This window comes from Pecten maximus, chromosome 16 (assembly GCF_902652985.1).
Source record: "Pecten maximus chromosome 16, xPecMax1.1, whole genome shotgun sequence".
Classification (NCBI taxonomy): domain Eukaryota; kingdom Metazoa; phylum Mollusca; class Bivalvia; order Pectinida; family Pectinidae; genus Pecten; species Pecten maximus.
In genome coordinates, this window is record NC_047030.1 from 28268251 (window position 1) to 28286501 (window position 18251).

Consider the following 18251-nt stretch of genomic DNA (forward strand, 5'->3'; position numbering starts at 1 on the left):
ACAAACGAAGAACAACATCCATCGAGGACAAACAAACAACTACATCGACCGAGGACAAACAAACTACAACATCCACCGAGGACAAACAAACAACAACATCGACCGAGGACAAACAAACAACAACATAGACCGAGGACAAACTAAGAACAACATCCACGGAGGACAAACAATGAAGAACATTGACCTAGGACAAACAAAAAACAACATCGACTGAGGACAAACAAAGAACAACATTAACCGAGGACAAACTAAGAACAACATTGACTGAGGACAATTTAAGATCAACATCGACGGAGGACAAACCAAGAACAAAATCGACGGAGGACAAACAAAGTACAGCATCGACCGAGGGCAAACAAAGAACAACATTGACCGAAGACAAACAAAGAACAACATTGACCGAGGACAAAGTAAGAACAACATTGACTGAGGACAAACAAACAACAACATCGACCGAGGACAAAGTAAGAACAACATTGACTGAGGACAAACAAAGAACAACATCGACCTAGGACAAACAAAGAACAACATCGACCGAGGACAAACAAAGATCAACATCGACCGAACACAAACTAAGAACAACATCGACCGAGGACAAACAAAGATCAACATCCGACCGAGGACAAACTAAGAACAACATCGACCGCGGACAAACAAAGAACATCATATACCGAGGACAAACAAACAACAACATCGACTGAGGACAAACAAACAACAATATAGACCGAGGACAAACTAAGAACAACATTGACCGCGGACAAACAAAGAACAACATCGACTGAGGACAAACAAACAACAACATCGACCGAGGGCACACAAAAAACAACATCCATCGAGGACAAACAAACAACAACATAGACCGAGGGCAAACTAAAAACAACATCGACCGAGGACAAACAATGAAGAACATTGACCGAGGACAAACTAAGAACAACATCGACTGAGGACAAGCAAAGATCAACATTGACCGAGGACAAGCAAAGATCAACATTGACCGAAGACAAACAAAGAACAACATCGACTGAGGACAAACTAAGAACAACATTGACCGCAGACAAACAAAGAACAATATCGACTGAGGACAAACAAACAACAACATAGACCGAGGGCAAACTAAAAACAACATCGACCGAGGACAAACAATGAAGAACATTGACCGAGGACAAACTAAGAACAACATCGACTGAGGACAATTTAAGATCAACATCGACGGAGGACAAACTAAGAACAACATCTACTGAGGACAAACAAACAACAACATAGACCGAGGGCAAACTAAAAACAACATCGACCGAGGACAAACAATGAAGAACATTGACCGAGGACAAACTAAGAACAACATCGACTGAGGACAATTTAAGATCAACATCGACGGAGGACAAACTAAGAACAACATCTACTGAGGACAAACAAAGAATAACATTGACCTAGGACAAACAAAGAACAACATCGACCGAGGACAAACTAAGAACAACATCGACTGAGGACAAGCAAAGATCAACATTGACCGAAGACAAACAAAGATCAACATTGACCGAAGACAAACAAAGAACAACATTGACCGAAGACAAACAAAGAACAACATCGACCGAGGACAAACTAAGAACAACATTGACCGAAGACAAAAAAAGAACAACATCGACTGAGGACAAACAAACAACAACATAGACCGAGGACAAACAAACAACAACATTGACCGAGGACAAGCAAAGATCAACATTGACCGAAGACAAACAAAGAACAACATCGACCGAGGACAAACTAAGAACAACATCGACTGAGGACAAGCAAAGATCAACATTGACCGAGGACAAGCAAAGATCAACATTGACCGAAGACAAACAAAGAACAACATCGACCGAGGACAAACTAAGAACAACATCGACTGAGGACAAGCAAAGATCAACATTGACCGAGGACAAGCAAAGATCAACATTGACCGAAGACAAACAAAGAACAACATCGACCGAGGACAAACTAAGAACAACATCGACTGAGGACAAGCAAAGATCAACATTGACCGAAGACAAACAAAGAACAACATTGACCGAAGACAAACAAAGAACAACATCGACTGAGGACAAGCAAAGATCAACATTGACCGAAGACAAACAAAGAACAACATTGACCGAAGACAAACAAAGAACAACATCGACTGAGGACAAACAAAGAACAACATCGACCGAGGACAAACTAAGAACATCATAGACCGATGACAAACAAACAACAACATAGACCGAGGACAACCAAAGAACAACATCGACCGAGGACAAACAAACAACAACATTGACCGAGGACAAACTAAGAACAACATCGACCGAGGACAAACAAACAACAACATTGACCGAGGACAAACTACAATGCCAACCGATCACTAACCTGGTAAAGGTATCGAAAGGCATCAGTAAACTCTTTTTAACGTGTACTACCTTAACTAATATTTGGTTTTGGGGCTACTGTGCGAAACCGCTATAATTTCGTGCTATTAAATATATTTATAATGATAATAATGATAATTCGGATACTTTCTAAAATGCAAAACCTGATTTAAACTATGTCTATTTCACCTTTAGATATTGCGAATGTTTTTTTGTTTAAATATCGCCAACATGTATTGCAATTTAGATTCCAAAATGATGAACTCACTCCATCATTCATGTGAGAGGTATATTGATATAAAATGTGAGGCGAGCTTTGTACCGATGACGTCAGTCTTGTTTTACGGGTGATCGGAGTGAACAGTGGTAACACACGTGCCTTGTCGATTTTCCGATCGGACGTGAAAAAGTATGATGTCTCCGGACTGGCGAGTACCGAGGCCTAATACGCGGGAAAGCACTCTTCGCGAAAACATTCAGACAAGTGCTTTTTCTTTTCTTTTTCTTTTTCATTTTCAAGTTTAAAGTTTAAGAACTTGTATTGTAGGCGTTATGGCAAACAGTGCGTAGCGTCAGTGGAAGGGACGCAACTCTTGCCGTTTTATGCGTATTCTGGAGTGGCAGAGGTTCTTCATTTAGTTTAACACTATTTTGCTCAGTATTAAATCAAATTCCACATGTATAAATTAACATGGGAAATGAAAACAAATTAATAGCTTATATTGATTCTTTTCTTGAAGTTTAACTAATATTCAAAGATCCCGATTCTACAATAGAAGAGACTTCAGCAGTTTCACACAATTCCGCAGTCATTAAAGGGGTAATTTCCCCAGTTCCAACGACCTACTAACGTTGAAAGTCAGAGCACTTTCTCTTGTCATTATCAACTGTAAACAGGCCCCGTCGATTAGTTGAAATCTTTGATAGTAAAGGTTACCGAGGGTGTTAGATGCACGGCAGAACGTGGAATTGTCATTCGAAAGCTCGCTAACATTGTCATTCGAGTCCCTCTAGCGTTTTAAAGACGTTATTATTCAATCCAAACGCTGAAGCGTACACAAAGTAGTAATTGCGATTTCATTTATTCCAAACAGATCGCTTTCGTGTCTAATCTATGAGTACATCAATTAGTTTTCTTGTACTTGAGGCTCCGTGTGCAGAAAATCTCACCATCTTTGTAGTTCATCTGACCCGACAGGTTTATCACAAAATCACCAGTCTAACAGGATAGGGTACCGGTAAACCCTCCGGACACTTTACCACATCAAACCAGTCTAACAGGACAGGGTACCGGTAAACACTACCGGACACTTTACCACATAAAACCAGTCTAACAGGACAGGATACCGGTAAACACTACCGGACACTTTACCACATAAAACCAGTCTAACAGGACAGGGTACCAGTAAACACTACCGGACACTTTACCACATAAAACCAGTCTAACATGACAGGGTACCGGTAAACACTACCGGACACTTTACCACATAAAACCAGTCTAACAGGACAGGGTACCGGTAAACACTACCGGACACTTTACCACATAAAACCAGTCTAACAGGACAGGGTACCGGTAAACACTACCGGACACTTTACCACATAAAACCAGTCTAACAGGACAGGGTACCGGTAAACACTACCGAACACTTTACCACATAAAACCAGTCTAACAGGACAGGGTACCGGTAAACACTACCGGACACTTTACCACATAAAACCAGTCTAACAGGACAGGGTACCGGTAAACACTACCGGACACTTTACCACATAAAACCAGTCTAACAGGACAGGGTACCGGTAAACACTACCGGACACTTTACCACATAAAACCAGTCTAACAGGACAGGGTACCGGTAAACACTACCGAACACTTTACCACATAAAACCAGTCTAACAGGACAGGGTACCGGTAAACACTACCGGACACTTTACCACATAAAACCAGTCTAACAGGACAGGGTACCGGTAAACACTTACCGGACACTTTACCACATAAAACCAGTCTAACAGGACAGGGTACCGGTAAACACTACCGGACACTTTACCACATAAAACCAGTCTAACAGGACAGGGTACCGGTAAACACTACCGGACACTTTACCACATAAAACCAGTCTAACAGGACAGGGTACCGGTAAACACTACCGGACACTTTACCACATAAAACCAGTCTAACAGGACAGGGTACCGGTAAACACTACCGACACTTTACCACATAAAACCAGTCTAACAGGACAGGGTACCGGTAAACACTACCGGAACACTTTACCACATAAAACCAGTCTAACAGGACAGGGTACCGGTAAACACTACCGGACACTTTACCACATAAAACCAGTCTAACAGGACAGGGTACCGGTAAACACTACCGAACACTTTACCACATAAAACCAGTCTAACAGGACAGGGTACCGGTAAACACTACCGGACACTTTACCACATAAAACCAGTCTAACAGGACAGGGTACCGGTAAACACGACCGGACACTTTACCACATAAAACCAGTCTAACAGGACAGGGTACCGGTAAACACTACCCGACACTTTACCACATAAAACCAGTCTAACAGGACAGGGTACCGGTAAACACTACCGAACACTTTACCACATAAAACCAGTCTAACAGGACAGGGTACCGGTAAACACTACCGGACACTTTACCACATAAAACCAGTCTAACAGGACAGGGTACCGGTAAACACTACCGAACACTTTACCACATAAAACCAGTCTAACAGGACAGGGTACCGGTAAACACAACCGGACACTTTACCACATAAAACCAGTCTAACAGGACAGGGTACTGGTAAACACTACCGGACACTTTACCACATAAAACCAGTCTAACAGGACAGGGTACCGGTAAACACTACCGAACACTTTACCACATAAAACCAGTCTAACAGGACAGGGTACCGGTAAACACTACCGGACACTTTACCACATAAAACCAGTCTAACAGGACAGGGTACCGGTAAACACTACCGGACACTTTACCACATCAAACCAGTCTAACAGGACAGGGTACCGGTAAACACTACCGGACACTTTACCACATAAAACCAGTCTAACAGGACAGGGTACCGGTAAACACTACCGGACACTTTACCACATAAAACCAGTCTAACAGGACAGGGTACCGGTAAACACTACCGGACACTTTACCACATAAAACCAGTCTAACAGGACAGGGTACCGGTAAACACTACCGGACACTTTACCACATAAAACCAGTCTAACAGGACAGGGTACCGGTAAACACTACCGGACACTTTACCACATAAAACCAGTCTAACAGGACAGGGTACCGGTAAACACTACCGGACACTTTACCACATAAAACCAGTCTAACAGGACAGGGTACCGGTAAACACTACCGGACACTTTACCACATAAAACCAGTCTAACAGGACAGGGTACCGGTAAACACAACCGGACACTTTACCACATAAAACCAGTCTAACAGGACAGGGTACCGGTAAACACTACCGAACACTTTACCACATAAAACCAGTCTAACAGGACAGGGTACCGGTAAACACAACCGGACACTTTACCACATAAAACCAGTCTAACAGGACAGGGTACCGGTAAACACTACCGGACACTTTACCACATAAAACTAGTCTAACAGGACAGGGTACCGGTAAACACTACCGAACACTTTACCACATCAAACCAGTCTAACAGGACAGGGTACCGGTAAACACTACCGGACACTTTACCACATAAACCAGTCTAACAGGACAGGGTACCGGTAAACACTACCGGACACTTTACCACATAAAACCAGTCTAACAGGACAGGGTACCGGTAAACACTACCGGACACTTTACCACATAAAACCAGTCTAACAGGACAGGGTACCGGTAAACACTACCGGACACTTTACCACATAAAACCAGTCTAACAGGACAGGGTACCGGTAAACACTACCGGACACTTTACCACATAAAACCAGTCTAACAGGACAGGGTACCGGTAAACACTACCGGACACTTTACCACATAAAACCAGTCTAACAGGACAGGGTACCGGTAAACACTACCGGACACTTTACCACATAAAACCAGTCTAACAGGACAGGGTACCGGTAAACACTACCGGAACACTTTACCACATCAAACCAGTCTAACAGGACAGGGTACCGGTAAACACTACCGGACACTTTACCACATAAAACCAGTCTAACAGGACAGGGTACCGGTAAACACTACCGGACACTTTACCACATAAAACCAGTCTAACAGGACAGGGTACCGGTAAACACTACCGGACACTTTACCACATAAAACCAGTCTAACAGGACAGGGTACCGGTAAACACTACCGGACACTTTACCACATAAAACCAGTCTAACAGGACAGGGTACCGGTAAACACTACCGGACACTTTACCACATAAAACCAGTCTAACAGGACAGGGTACCGGTAAACACTACCGAACACTTTACCACATAAAACCAGTCTAACAGGACAGGGTACCGGTAAACACTACCGGACACTTTACCACATAAAACCAGTCTAACAGGACAGGGTACCGGTAAACACTACCGGACACTTTACCACATAAAACCAGTCTAACTGGACAGGGGTACCGGTAAACACTACCGAACACTTTACCACATCAAACCAGTCTAACAAGACAGGGTACCGGTAAACACTACCGGACACTTTACCACATAAAACCAGTCTAACAGGACAGGGTACCGGTAAACACTACCGACACTTTACCACATAAAACCAGTCTAACAGGACAGGGTACCGGTAAACACTACCGAACACTTTACCACATAAAACCAGTCTAACAGGACAGGGTACCGGTAAACACTACCGAACACTTTACCACATAAAACCAGTCTAACAGGACAGGGTACCGGTAAACACTACCGGAACACTTTACCACATAAAACCAGTCTAACAGGACAGGGTACCGGTAAACACTACCGAACACTTTACCACATAAAACCAGTCTAACAGGACAGGGTACCGGTAAACACTACCGAACACTTTACCACATAAAACCAGTCTAACAGGACAGGGTACCGGTAAACACTACCGGACACTTTACCACATAAAACCAGTCTAACAGGACAGGGTACCGGTAAACACTACCGGACACTTTACCACATAAAACCAGTCTAACAGGACAGGGTACCGGTAAACACTACCGAACACTTTACCACATCAAACCAGTCTAACAGGACAGGGTACCGGTAAACACTACCGGACACTTACCACATAAAACCAGTCTAACAGGACAGGGTACCGGTAAACACTACCGGACACTTTACCACATAAAATCAGTCTAACAGGACAGGGTACCGGTAAACATTACCGGACACTTTACCACATAAAACCAGTCTAACAGGACAGGGTACCGGTAAACACTACCGAACACTTTACCACATCAAACCAGTCTAACAGGACAGGGTACCGGTAAACACAACCGGACACTTTACCACATCAAACCAGTCTAACAGGACAGGGTACCGGTAACTACTACCGAAAACTTACCACATAAAACCAGTCTAACAGGGACAGGGTACCGGTAAACACTACCGGACACTTTACCACATAAAACCAGTCTAACAGGACAGGGTACCGGTAAACACTACCGGACACTTTACCACATAAAACCAGTCTAACAGGACAGGGTACCGGTAAACACTACCGGACACTTTACCACATAAAACCAGTCTAACAGGACAGGGTACCGGTAAACACTACCGGAACACTTTACCACATAAAACCAGTCTAACAGGACAGGGTACCGGTAAACACTACCGAACACTTTACCACATAAAACCAGTCTAACAGGACAGGGTACCGGTAAACACTACCGGACACTTTACCACATAAAACCAGTCTAACAGGACAGGGTACCGGTAAACACTACCGAACACTTTACCACATAAAACCAGTCTAACAGGACAGGGTACCGGTAAACACTACCGGACACTTTACCACATAAAACCAGTCTAACAGGACAGGGTACCGGTAAACACTACCGGACACTTTACCACATAAAACCAGTCTAACAGGACAGGGTACCGGTAAACACTACCGGACACTTTACCACATAAAACCAGTCTAACAGGACAGGGTACCGGTAAACACTACCGGACACTTTACCACATAAAACCAGTCTAACAGGACAGGGTACCGGTAAACACTACCGGACACTTTACCACATAAACCAGTCTAACAGGACAGGGTACCGGTAAACACTACCGGACACTTTACCACATAAAACCAGTCTAACAGGACAGGGTACCGGTAAACACTACCGGACACTTTACCACATAAAACCAGTCTAACAGGACAGGGTACCGGTAAACACTACCGGACACTTTACCACATAAAACCAGTCTAACAGGACAGGGTACCGGTAAACACTACCGGACACTTTACCACATAAAACCAGTCTAACAGGACAGGGTACCGGTAAACACTACCGGACACTTTACCACATAAAACCAGTCTAACAGGACAGGGTACCGGTAAACACTACCGGACACTTTACCACATAAAACCAGTCTAACAGGACAGGGTACCGGTAAACACTACCGAACACTTTACCACATAAAACCAGTCTAACAGGACAGGGTACCGGTAAACACTACCGGACACTTTACCACATAAAACCAGTCTAACAGGACAGGGTACCGGTAAAACTACCGAACACTTTACCACATAAAACCAGTCTAACAGGACAGGGTACCGGTAAACACTACCGGACACTTTACCACATAAAACCAGTCTAACAGGACAGGGTACCGGTAAACACTACCGGACACTTTACCACATAAAACCAGTCTAACAGGACAGGGTACCGGTAAACACTACCGGACACTTTACCACATAAAACCAGTCTAACAGGACAGGGTACCGGTAAACACTACCGAACACTTTACCACATAAAACCAGTCTAACAGGACAGGGTACCGGTAAAAACTACCGAACACTTTACCACATAAAACCAGTCTAACAGGACAGGGTACCGGTAAACACTACCGGACACTTTACCACATAAACCAGTCTAACAGGACAGGGTACCGGTAAACACTACCGGACACTTTACCACATAAAACCAGTCTAACAGGACAGGGTACCGGTAAACATTACCGGACACTTTATCACATAAAACCAGTCTAACAGGACAGGGTACCGGTAAACACTACCGGACACTTTACCACATAAAACCAGTCTAACAGGACAGGGTACCGGTAAACACTACCGGACACTTTACCACATAAAACCAGTCTAACAGGACAGGGTACCGGTAAACACAACCGGACACTTTACCACATAAAACCAGTCTAACAGGACAGGGTACCGGTAAACACTACCGGACACTTTACCACATAAAACCAGTCTAACAGGACAGGGTACCGGTAAACACTACCGGACACTTTACCACATAAAACCAGTCTAACAGGACAGGGTACCGGTAAACACTACCGAACACTTTACCACATAAAACCAGTCTAACAGGACAGGGTACCGGTAAACACTACCGGACACTTTACCACATAAAACCAGTCTAACAGGACAGGGTACCGGTAAACACTACCGGACACTTTACCACATAAAACCAGTCTAACAGGACAGGGTACCGGTAAACTACTACCGGACAACTTTACCACATAAAACCAGTCTAACAGGACAGGGTACCGGTAAACACTACCGGACACTTTATCATAAAACCAGTCTAACAGGACAGGGTACCGGTAAACACTACCGGACACTTTACCACATAAAACCAGTCTAACAGGACAGGGTACCGGTAAACACTACCGGACACTTTACCACATAAAACCAGTCTAACAGGACAGGGTACCGGTAAACACTACCGGACACTTTACCACATAAAACCAGTCTAACAGGACAGGGTACCGGTAAAACACTACCGGACACTTTACCACATAAAACCAGTCTAACAGGACAGGGTACCGGTAAACACTACCGACACTTTACCACATAAAACCAGTCTAACAGGACAGGGTACCGGTAAACACTACCGGACACTTTACCACATAAAACCAGTCTAACAGGACAGGGTACCGGTAAACACTACCCGGACACTTTATCACATACCAGTCTAACAGGACAGGGTACCGGTAAACATACCGGAACACTTTACCACATAAACCAGTCTAACAGGACAGGGTACCGGTAAACACTACCGAACACTTTACCACATAAAACCAGTCTAACAGGACAGGGTACCGGTAAACACTACCGAACACTTTACCACATAAAACCAGTCTAACAGGACAGGGTACCGGTAAACACTACCGAACACTTTACCACATAAAACCAGTCTAACAGGACAGGGTACCGGTAAACACTACCGAACACTTTACCACATAAAACCAGTCTAACAGGACAGGGTACCGGTAAACACTACCGGAACACTTTACCACATAAAACCAGTCTAACAGGACAGGGTACCGGTAAACACTACCGGACACTTTACCACATAAAACCAGTCTAACAGGACAGGGTACCGGTAAACACTACCGGACACTTTACCACATCAAACCAGTCTAACAGGACAGGGTACCGGTAAACACTACCGGACACTTTACCACATAAAACCAGTCTAACAGGACAGGTACCGGTAAACACTACCGGACACTTTACCACATAAAACCAGTCTAACAGGACAGGGTACCGGTAAACACTACCGGACACTTTACCACATAAAACCAGTCTAACAGGACAGGGTACCGGTAAACACTACCGAACACTTTACCACATAAAACCAGTCTAACAGGACAGGGTACCGGTAAACACAACCGGACACTTTACCACATAAAACCAGTCTAACAGCACAGGGTACCGGTAACTACTACCGAACACTTTACCACATCAAACCAGTCTAACAGGACAGGGTACCGGTAAACACTACCGGACACTTTACCACATAAAACCAGGCTAACAGGACAGGGTACCGGTAAACACTACCGGACACTTTACCACATAAAACCAGTCTAACAGGACAGGGTACCGGTAAACACAACCGGACACTTTACCACATAAAACCAGTCTAACAGCACAGGGTACCGGTAAACACTACCGAACACTTTACCACATAAAACCAGTCTAACAGGACAGGGTACCGGTAAACACTACCGGACACTTTACCACATAAAACCAGTCTAACAGGACAGGGTACCGGTAAACACTACCGGACACTTTACCACATAAAACCAGTCTAACAGGACAGGGTACCGGTAAACACTACCGGACACTTTACCACATAAAACCAGTCTAACAGGACAGGGTACCGGTAAACACTACCGGACACTTTACCACATAAAACCAGTCTAACAGGACAGGGTACCGGTAAACACTACCGGACACTTTACCACATAAAACCAGTCTAACAGGACAGGGTACCGGTAAACACTACCGGACACTTTACCACATAAAACCAGTCTAACAGGACAGGGTACCGGTAAACACTACCGACACTTTACCACATAAAACCAGTCTAACAGGACAGGGTACCGGTAAACACTACCGGACACTTTACCACATAAAACCAGTCTAACAGGACAGGGTACCGGTAAACATTACCGGACACTTTACCACATAAAACCAGTCTAACAGGACAGGGTACCGGTAAACACTACCGGACACTTTACCACATAAAACCAGTCTAACAGGACAGGGTACCGGTAAACATTACCGGACACTTTACCACATCAAACCAGTCTAACAGGACAGGGTACCGGTAACTACTACCGAAAACTTTACCACATCAAACCAGTCTAACAGGACAGGGTACCGGTAAACACTACCGGACACTTTACCACATAAAACCAGTCTAACAGGACAGGGTACCGGTAAACACTACCGGACACTTTACCACATAAAACCAGTCTAACAGGACAGGGTACCGGTAAACACTACCGAACACTTTACCACATAAAACCAGTCTAACAGGACAGGGTACCGGTAAACACTACCGGACACTTTACCACATAAAACTAGTCTAACAGGACAGGGTACCGGTAAAAACTACCGAACACATTACCACATAAAACCTGTCTAACAGGACAGGGTACCGGTAAACACTATCGGACACTTTACCTCATAAAACCAGTCTAACAGGACAGGGTACCGGTAAACACTACCGGACACTTTACCACATAAAACCAGTCTAACAGGACAGGGTACCGGTAAACACTACCGAACACTTTACCACATAAAACCAGTCTAACAGGACAGGGTACCGGTAAACACTACCGGACACTTTACCACATAAAACCAGTCTAACAGGACAGGGTACCGGTAAACACTACCGGACACTTTACCACATAAAACCAGTCTAACAGGACAGGGTACCGGTAAACACTACCGGACACTTTACCACATAAAACCAGTCTAACAGGACAGGGTACCGGTAAACACTACCGGACACTTTACCACATAAAACCAGTCTAACAGGACAGGGTACCGGTAAACACTACCGAACACTTTACCACATAAAACCAGTCTAACAGGACAGGGTACCGGTAAACACTACCGGACACTTTACCACATAAAACCAGTCTAACAGGACAGGGTACCGGTAAACACTACCGGACACTTTACCACATAAAACCAGTCTAACAGGACAGGGTACCGGTAAACACAACCGGACACTTTACCACATAAAACCAGTCTAACAGGACAGGGTACCGGTAACTACTACCGAAAACTTTACCACATCAAACCAGTCTAACTGGACAGGGTACCGGTAAACACTACCGGACACTTTACCACATAAAACCAGTCTAACAGGACAGGGTACCGGTAAACACAACCGGACACTTTACCACATAAAACCAGTCTAACAGGACAGGGTACCGGTAAACACTACCGGACACTTTACCACATAAAACCAGTCTAACAGCACAGGGTACCGGTAAACACTACCGAACACTTTACCACATAAAACCAGTCTAACAGGACAGGGTACCGGTAAACACTACCGAACACTTTACCACATAAAACCAGTCTAACAGGACAGGGTACCGGTAAACACTACCGGACACTTTACCACATAAAACCAGTCTAACAGGACAGGGTACCGGTAAACACTACCGGAACACTTTACCACATAAAACCAGTCTAACAGCACAGGGTACCGGTAAACACTACCGAACACTTTACCACATAAAACCAGTCTAACAAGACAGGGTACCGGTAAACACTACCGAACACTTTACCACATAAAACCAGTCTAACAGGACAGGGTACCGGTAAACACTACCGGACACTTTACCACATAAAACCAGTCTAACAGGACAGGGTACCGGTAAACACTACCCGACACTTTACCACATAAAACCAGTCTAACAGGACAGGGTACCGGTAAACATTACCGGACACTTTACCACATAGAACCAGTCTAACAGGAAAGGGTACCGGTAAACATTACCGGACACTTTACCACATAAAACCAGTCTAACAGGACAGGGTACCGGTAAACACTACCGGACACTTTACCACATAAAACCAGTCTAACAGGACAGGGTACCGGTAAACATTACCGGACACTTTACCACATCAAACCAGTCTAACAGGACAGGGTACCGGTAAACTACTACCGAAAACTTTACCACATAAAACCAGTCTAACAGGACAGGGTACCGGTAAACACTACCGGACACTTTACCACATAAAACCAGTCTAACAGGACAGGGTACCGGTAAACACTACCGGACACTTTACCACATAAAACCAGTCTAACAGGACAGGGTACCGGTAAACACTACCGAACACTTTACCACATAAAACCAGTCTAACAGGACAGGGTACCGGTAAACACTACCGGACACTTTACCACATAAAACTAGTCTAACAGGACAGGGTACCGGTAAAAACTACCGAACACATTACCACATAAAACCTGTCTAACAGGACAGGGTACCGGTAAACACTATCGGACACTTTACCTCATAAAACCAGTCTAACAGGACAGGTTGCCGGTAAACACTACCGGACACTTTACCGCATAAAACCAGTCTAACAGGACAGGGTACCGGTAAACACTACCGGACACTTTACCACATAAAACCAGTCTAACAGGACAGGGTACCGGTAAACACTACCGAACACTTTACCACATAAATCCAGTCTAACAGGACAGGGTACCGGTAAAAACTACCGAACACTTTACCACATCAAACCAGTCTAACAGGACAGGGTACCGGTAAACACTACCGGACACTTTACCACATAGAACCAGTCTAACAGGACAGGGTACCGGTAAACACGACCGGACACTTTACCACATAAAACCAGTCTAACAGGACAGGGTACCGGTAAACACTACCGGACACTTTACCACATAAAACCAGTCTAACAGGACAGGGTACCGGTAAACACTACCGGACACTTTACCACATAAAACCAGTCTAACAGGACAGGGTACCGGTAAACATTACCGGACACTTTACCACATAAAACCAGTCTAACAGGACAGGGTACCGGTAAACATTACCGGACACTTTACCACATAAAACCAGTCTAACAGGACAGGGTACCGGTAAACATTACCGGACACTTTACCACATAAAACTAGTCTAACAGGACAGGGTACCGGTAAAAACTACCGAACACTTTACCACATAAAACCTGTCTAACAGGACAGGGTACCGGTAAACACTATCGGACACTTTACCTCATAAAACCAGTCTAACAGGACAGGTTGCCGGTAAACACTACCGGACACTTTACCGCATAAAACCAGTCTAACAGGACAGGGTACCGGTAAACACTACCAAACACGTTACCACATAAAACCAGTCTAACAGGACAGGGTACCGGTAAACACTACCGGACACTTTACCACATAAAACCAGTCTAACAGGACAGGGTACCGGTAAATACTACCGAACACTTTACCACATAAAACCAGTCTAACAGGACAGGGTACCGGTAAACACTACCGGACACTTTACCACATAAAACCAGTCTAACAGGACAGGGTACCGGTAAACACTACCGGACACTTTACCACATAAAACCAGTCTAACAGGACAGGGTACCGGTAAATACTACCAAACACGTTACCACATAAAACCAGTCTAACAGGACAGGGTACCGGTAAACACTACCGGACACTTTACCACATAAAACCAGTCTAACAGGACAGGGTACCGGTAAACACTACCGGACACTTTACCACATAAAACCAGTCTAACAGGACAGGGTACCGGTAAACACTACCGGACACTTTACCACATAAAACCAGTCTAACAGGATAGGGTACCGGTAAACACTACCGGACACTTTACCACATAAAACCAGTCTAACAGGACAGGGTACCGGTAAACACTACCGGACACTTTACCACATAAAACCAGTCTAACAGGACAGGGTACCGGTAAACACTACCGAACACTTTACCACATAAAACCAGTCTAACAGGACAGGGTACCGGTAAACACTACCGGACACTTTACCACATAAAACCAGTCTAACAGGACAGGGTACCGGTAAACACTACCGGACACTTTACCACATAAAACCAGTCTAACAGGACAGGGTACCGGTAAACATTACCGGACACTTTACCACATAAAACCACAGTCTACACAGGACAGGGTAGCCGGTAAACACAAACCGGACACTTGTTACCACATGTAAACCAGTCTAACAGGACAGGGTACCGTAAACACTACCGGACACTTTTACCACATAAAAACCAGTCTAACAGGACAGGGTAACCGGTAAACACAATTACCGGGACACTTTATCACATGAAAACCAGTCTAACAGGACAGGGGTACCGGTAAACTACTACCGGACAACTTTACCACATAAAACCAGTCTACAGGACAGAGGTTACCGGTAAACACTACCGGCACTTTACCACATAAACCAGTCTACAGGACAGGGTACCGGTAAAACATCTAACCGGACACTTACCACATAAAACAGTCTAACAGGACAGGGTACCGGTAAACACTACCGGACACTTTACCACATAAAACCATGTCTAACAGGACAGGGTACCGGTAAACACTACCGGACACTTTACTCCACATAAAACCAGTCTAACAGGACAGGGTACCGGTAAACACTACCGGACACTTTACCACATAAAACCAGTCTAACAGGACAGGGTACCGGTAAACACTACCGGACACTTTACCACATAAAACCAGTCTAACAGGACAGGGTACCGGTAAACACTACCGGACACTTTACCACATAAAACCAGTCGAACAGGACAGGGTACCGGTAAACAATACCGGACACTTTACCACATAAAACCAGTCTAACAGGACAGGGTACCGGTAAACACTACCGGACACTTTACCACATAAAACCAGTCTAACAGGACAGGGTACCGGTAAAAACTACCAGACACTTTACCACATAAAACCAGTCTAACAGGACAGGGTACCGGTAAACACTACCGGACACTTTACCACATAAAACCAGTCTAACAGGACAGGGTACCGGTAAACTACTACCGGACACTTTACCACATAAAACCAGTCTAACAGGACAGGGTACCGGTAAACATTACCGGACACTTTATCACATAAAACCAGTCTAACAGGACAGGGTACCGGTAAACACTACCGGACACTTTACCACATAAAACCATCTAACAGGACAGGGTACCGGTAAACACTACCGGACACTTTACCACATAAAACCAGTCTAACAGGATAGGTACCGGTAAAAACTACCGGACACTTTACCACATAAAACCATCTAACAGGACAGGGTAACGGTAAACACTACGGACACTTTACCACATAAAACCAGTCTAACAGGACAGGGGACCGGTAAACACTACCAACAGCGTTACCACATAACCGTCTAACAGGACAGGGTAAACGGTAAACACTACCGGACACTTACCCATAAAACCATTCTAACAGGACAGGGTACCGGTAAACACTACCGAACACTTTACCACATAAAACCAGTCTAACAGGACAGGGGTACCGGTAACACTTACCGGACACTTTACCACATAAAACAGTCTAACAGGACAGGGTACCGGGTAAACATTACCGGACACTTACCACATAAAACCAGTCTAACAGGACAGGGGTACCGGTAAACACTACCGGACACTTTACCACATAAAACCAGTCTAACAGGACAGGGTACCGGTAAACACTACCGAACACTTTACCACATAAAACCAGTCTAACAGGACAGGGTACCGGTAAACACTACCGGACACTTTACCACATAAAACCAGTCTAACAGGACCGGTAAACACTACCGGACACTTTACCACATAAAACCAGTCTAACAGGACAGGGTACCGGTAAACATTACCGGACACTTTACCACATAAAACCAGTCTAACAGGACAGGGTACCGGTAAAAACTACCGAACACTTTACCACATAAAACCTGTCTAACAGGACAGGGAACCGGTAAACACTACCGGACACTTTACCACATAAAACCAGTCTAACAGGACAGGGTACCGGTAAACACTACCGGACACTTTACCACATAAAACCAGTCGAACAGGACAGGGTACCGGTAAACAATACCGGACACTTTACCACATAAAACCAGTCTAACAGGACAGGGTACCGGTAAACACTACCGGACACTTTACCACATAAAACCAGTCTAACAGGACAGGGTACCGGTAAAAACTACCAGACACTTTACCACATAGAACCAGTCTAACAGGACAGGGTACCGGTAAACACTACCGAACACTTTACCACATAAAACCAGTCTAACAGGACAGGGTACCGGTAACTACTACCGAAAACTTTACCACATAAAACCAGTCTAACAGGACAGGGTACCGGTAAACATTACCGGACACTTTATCACATAAAACCAGTCTAACAGGACAGGGTACCGGTAAACACTACCGAAC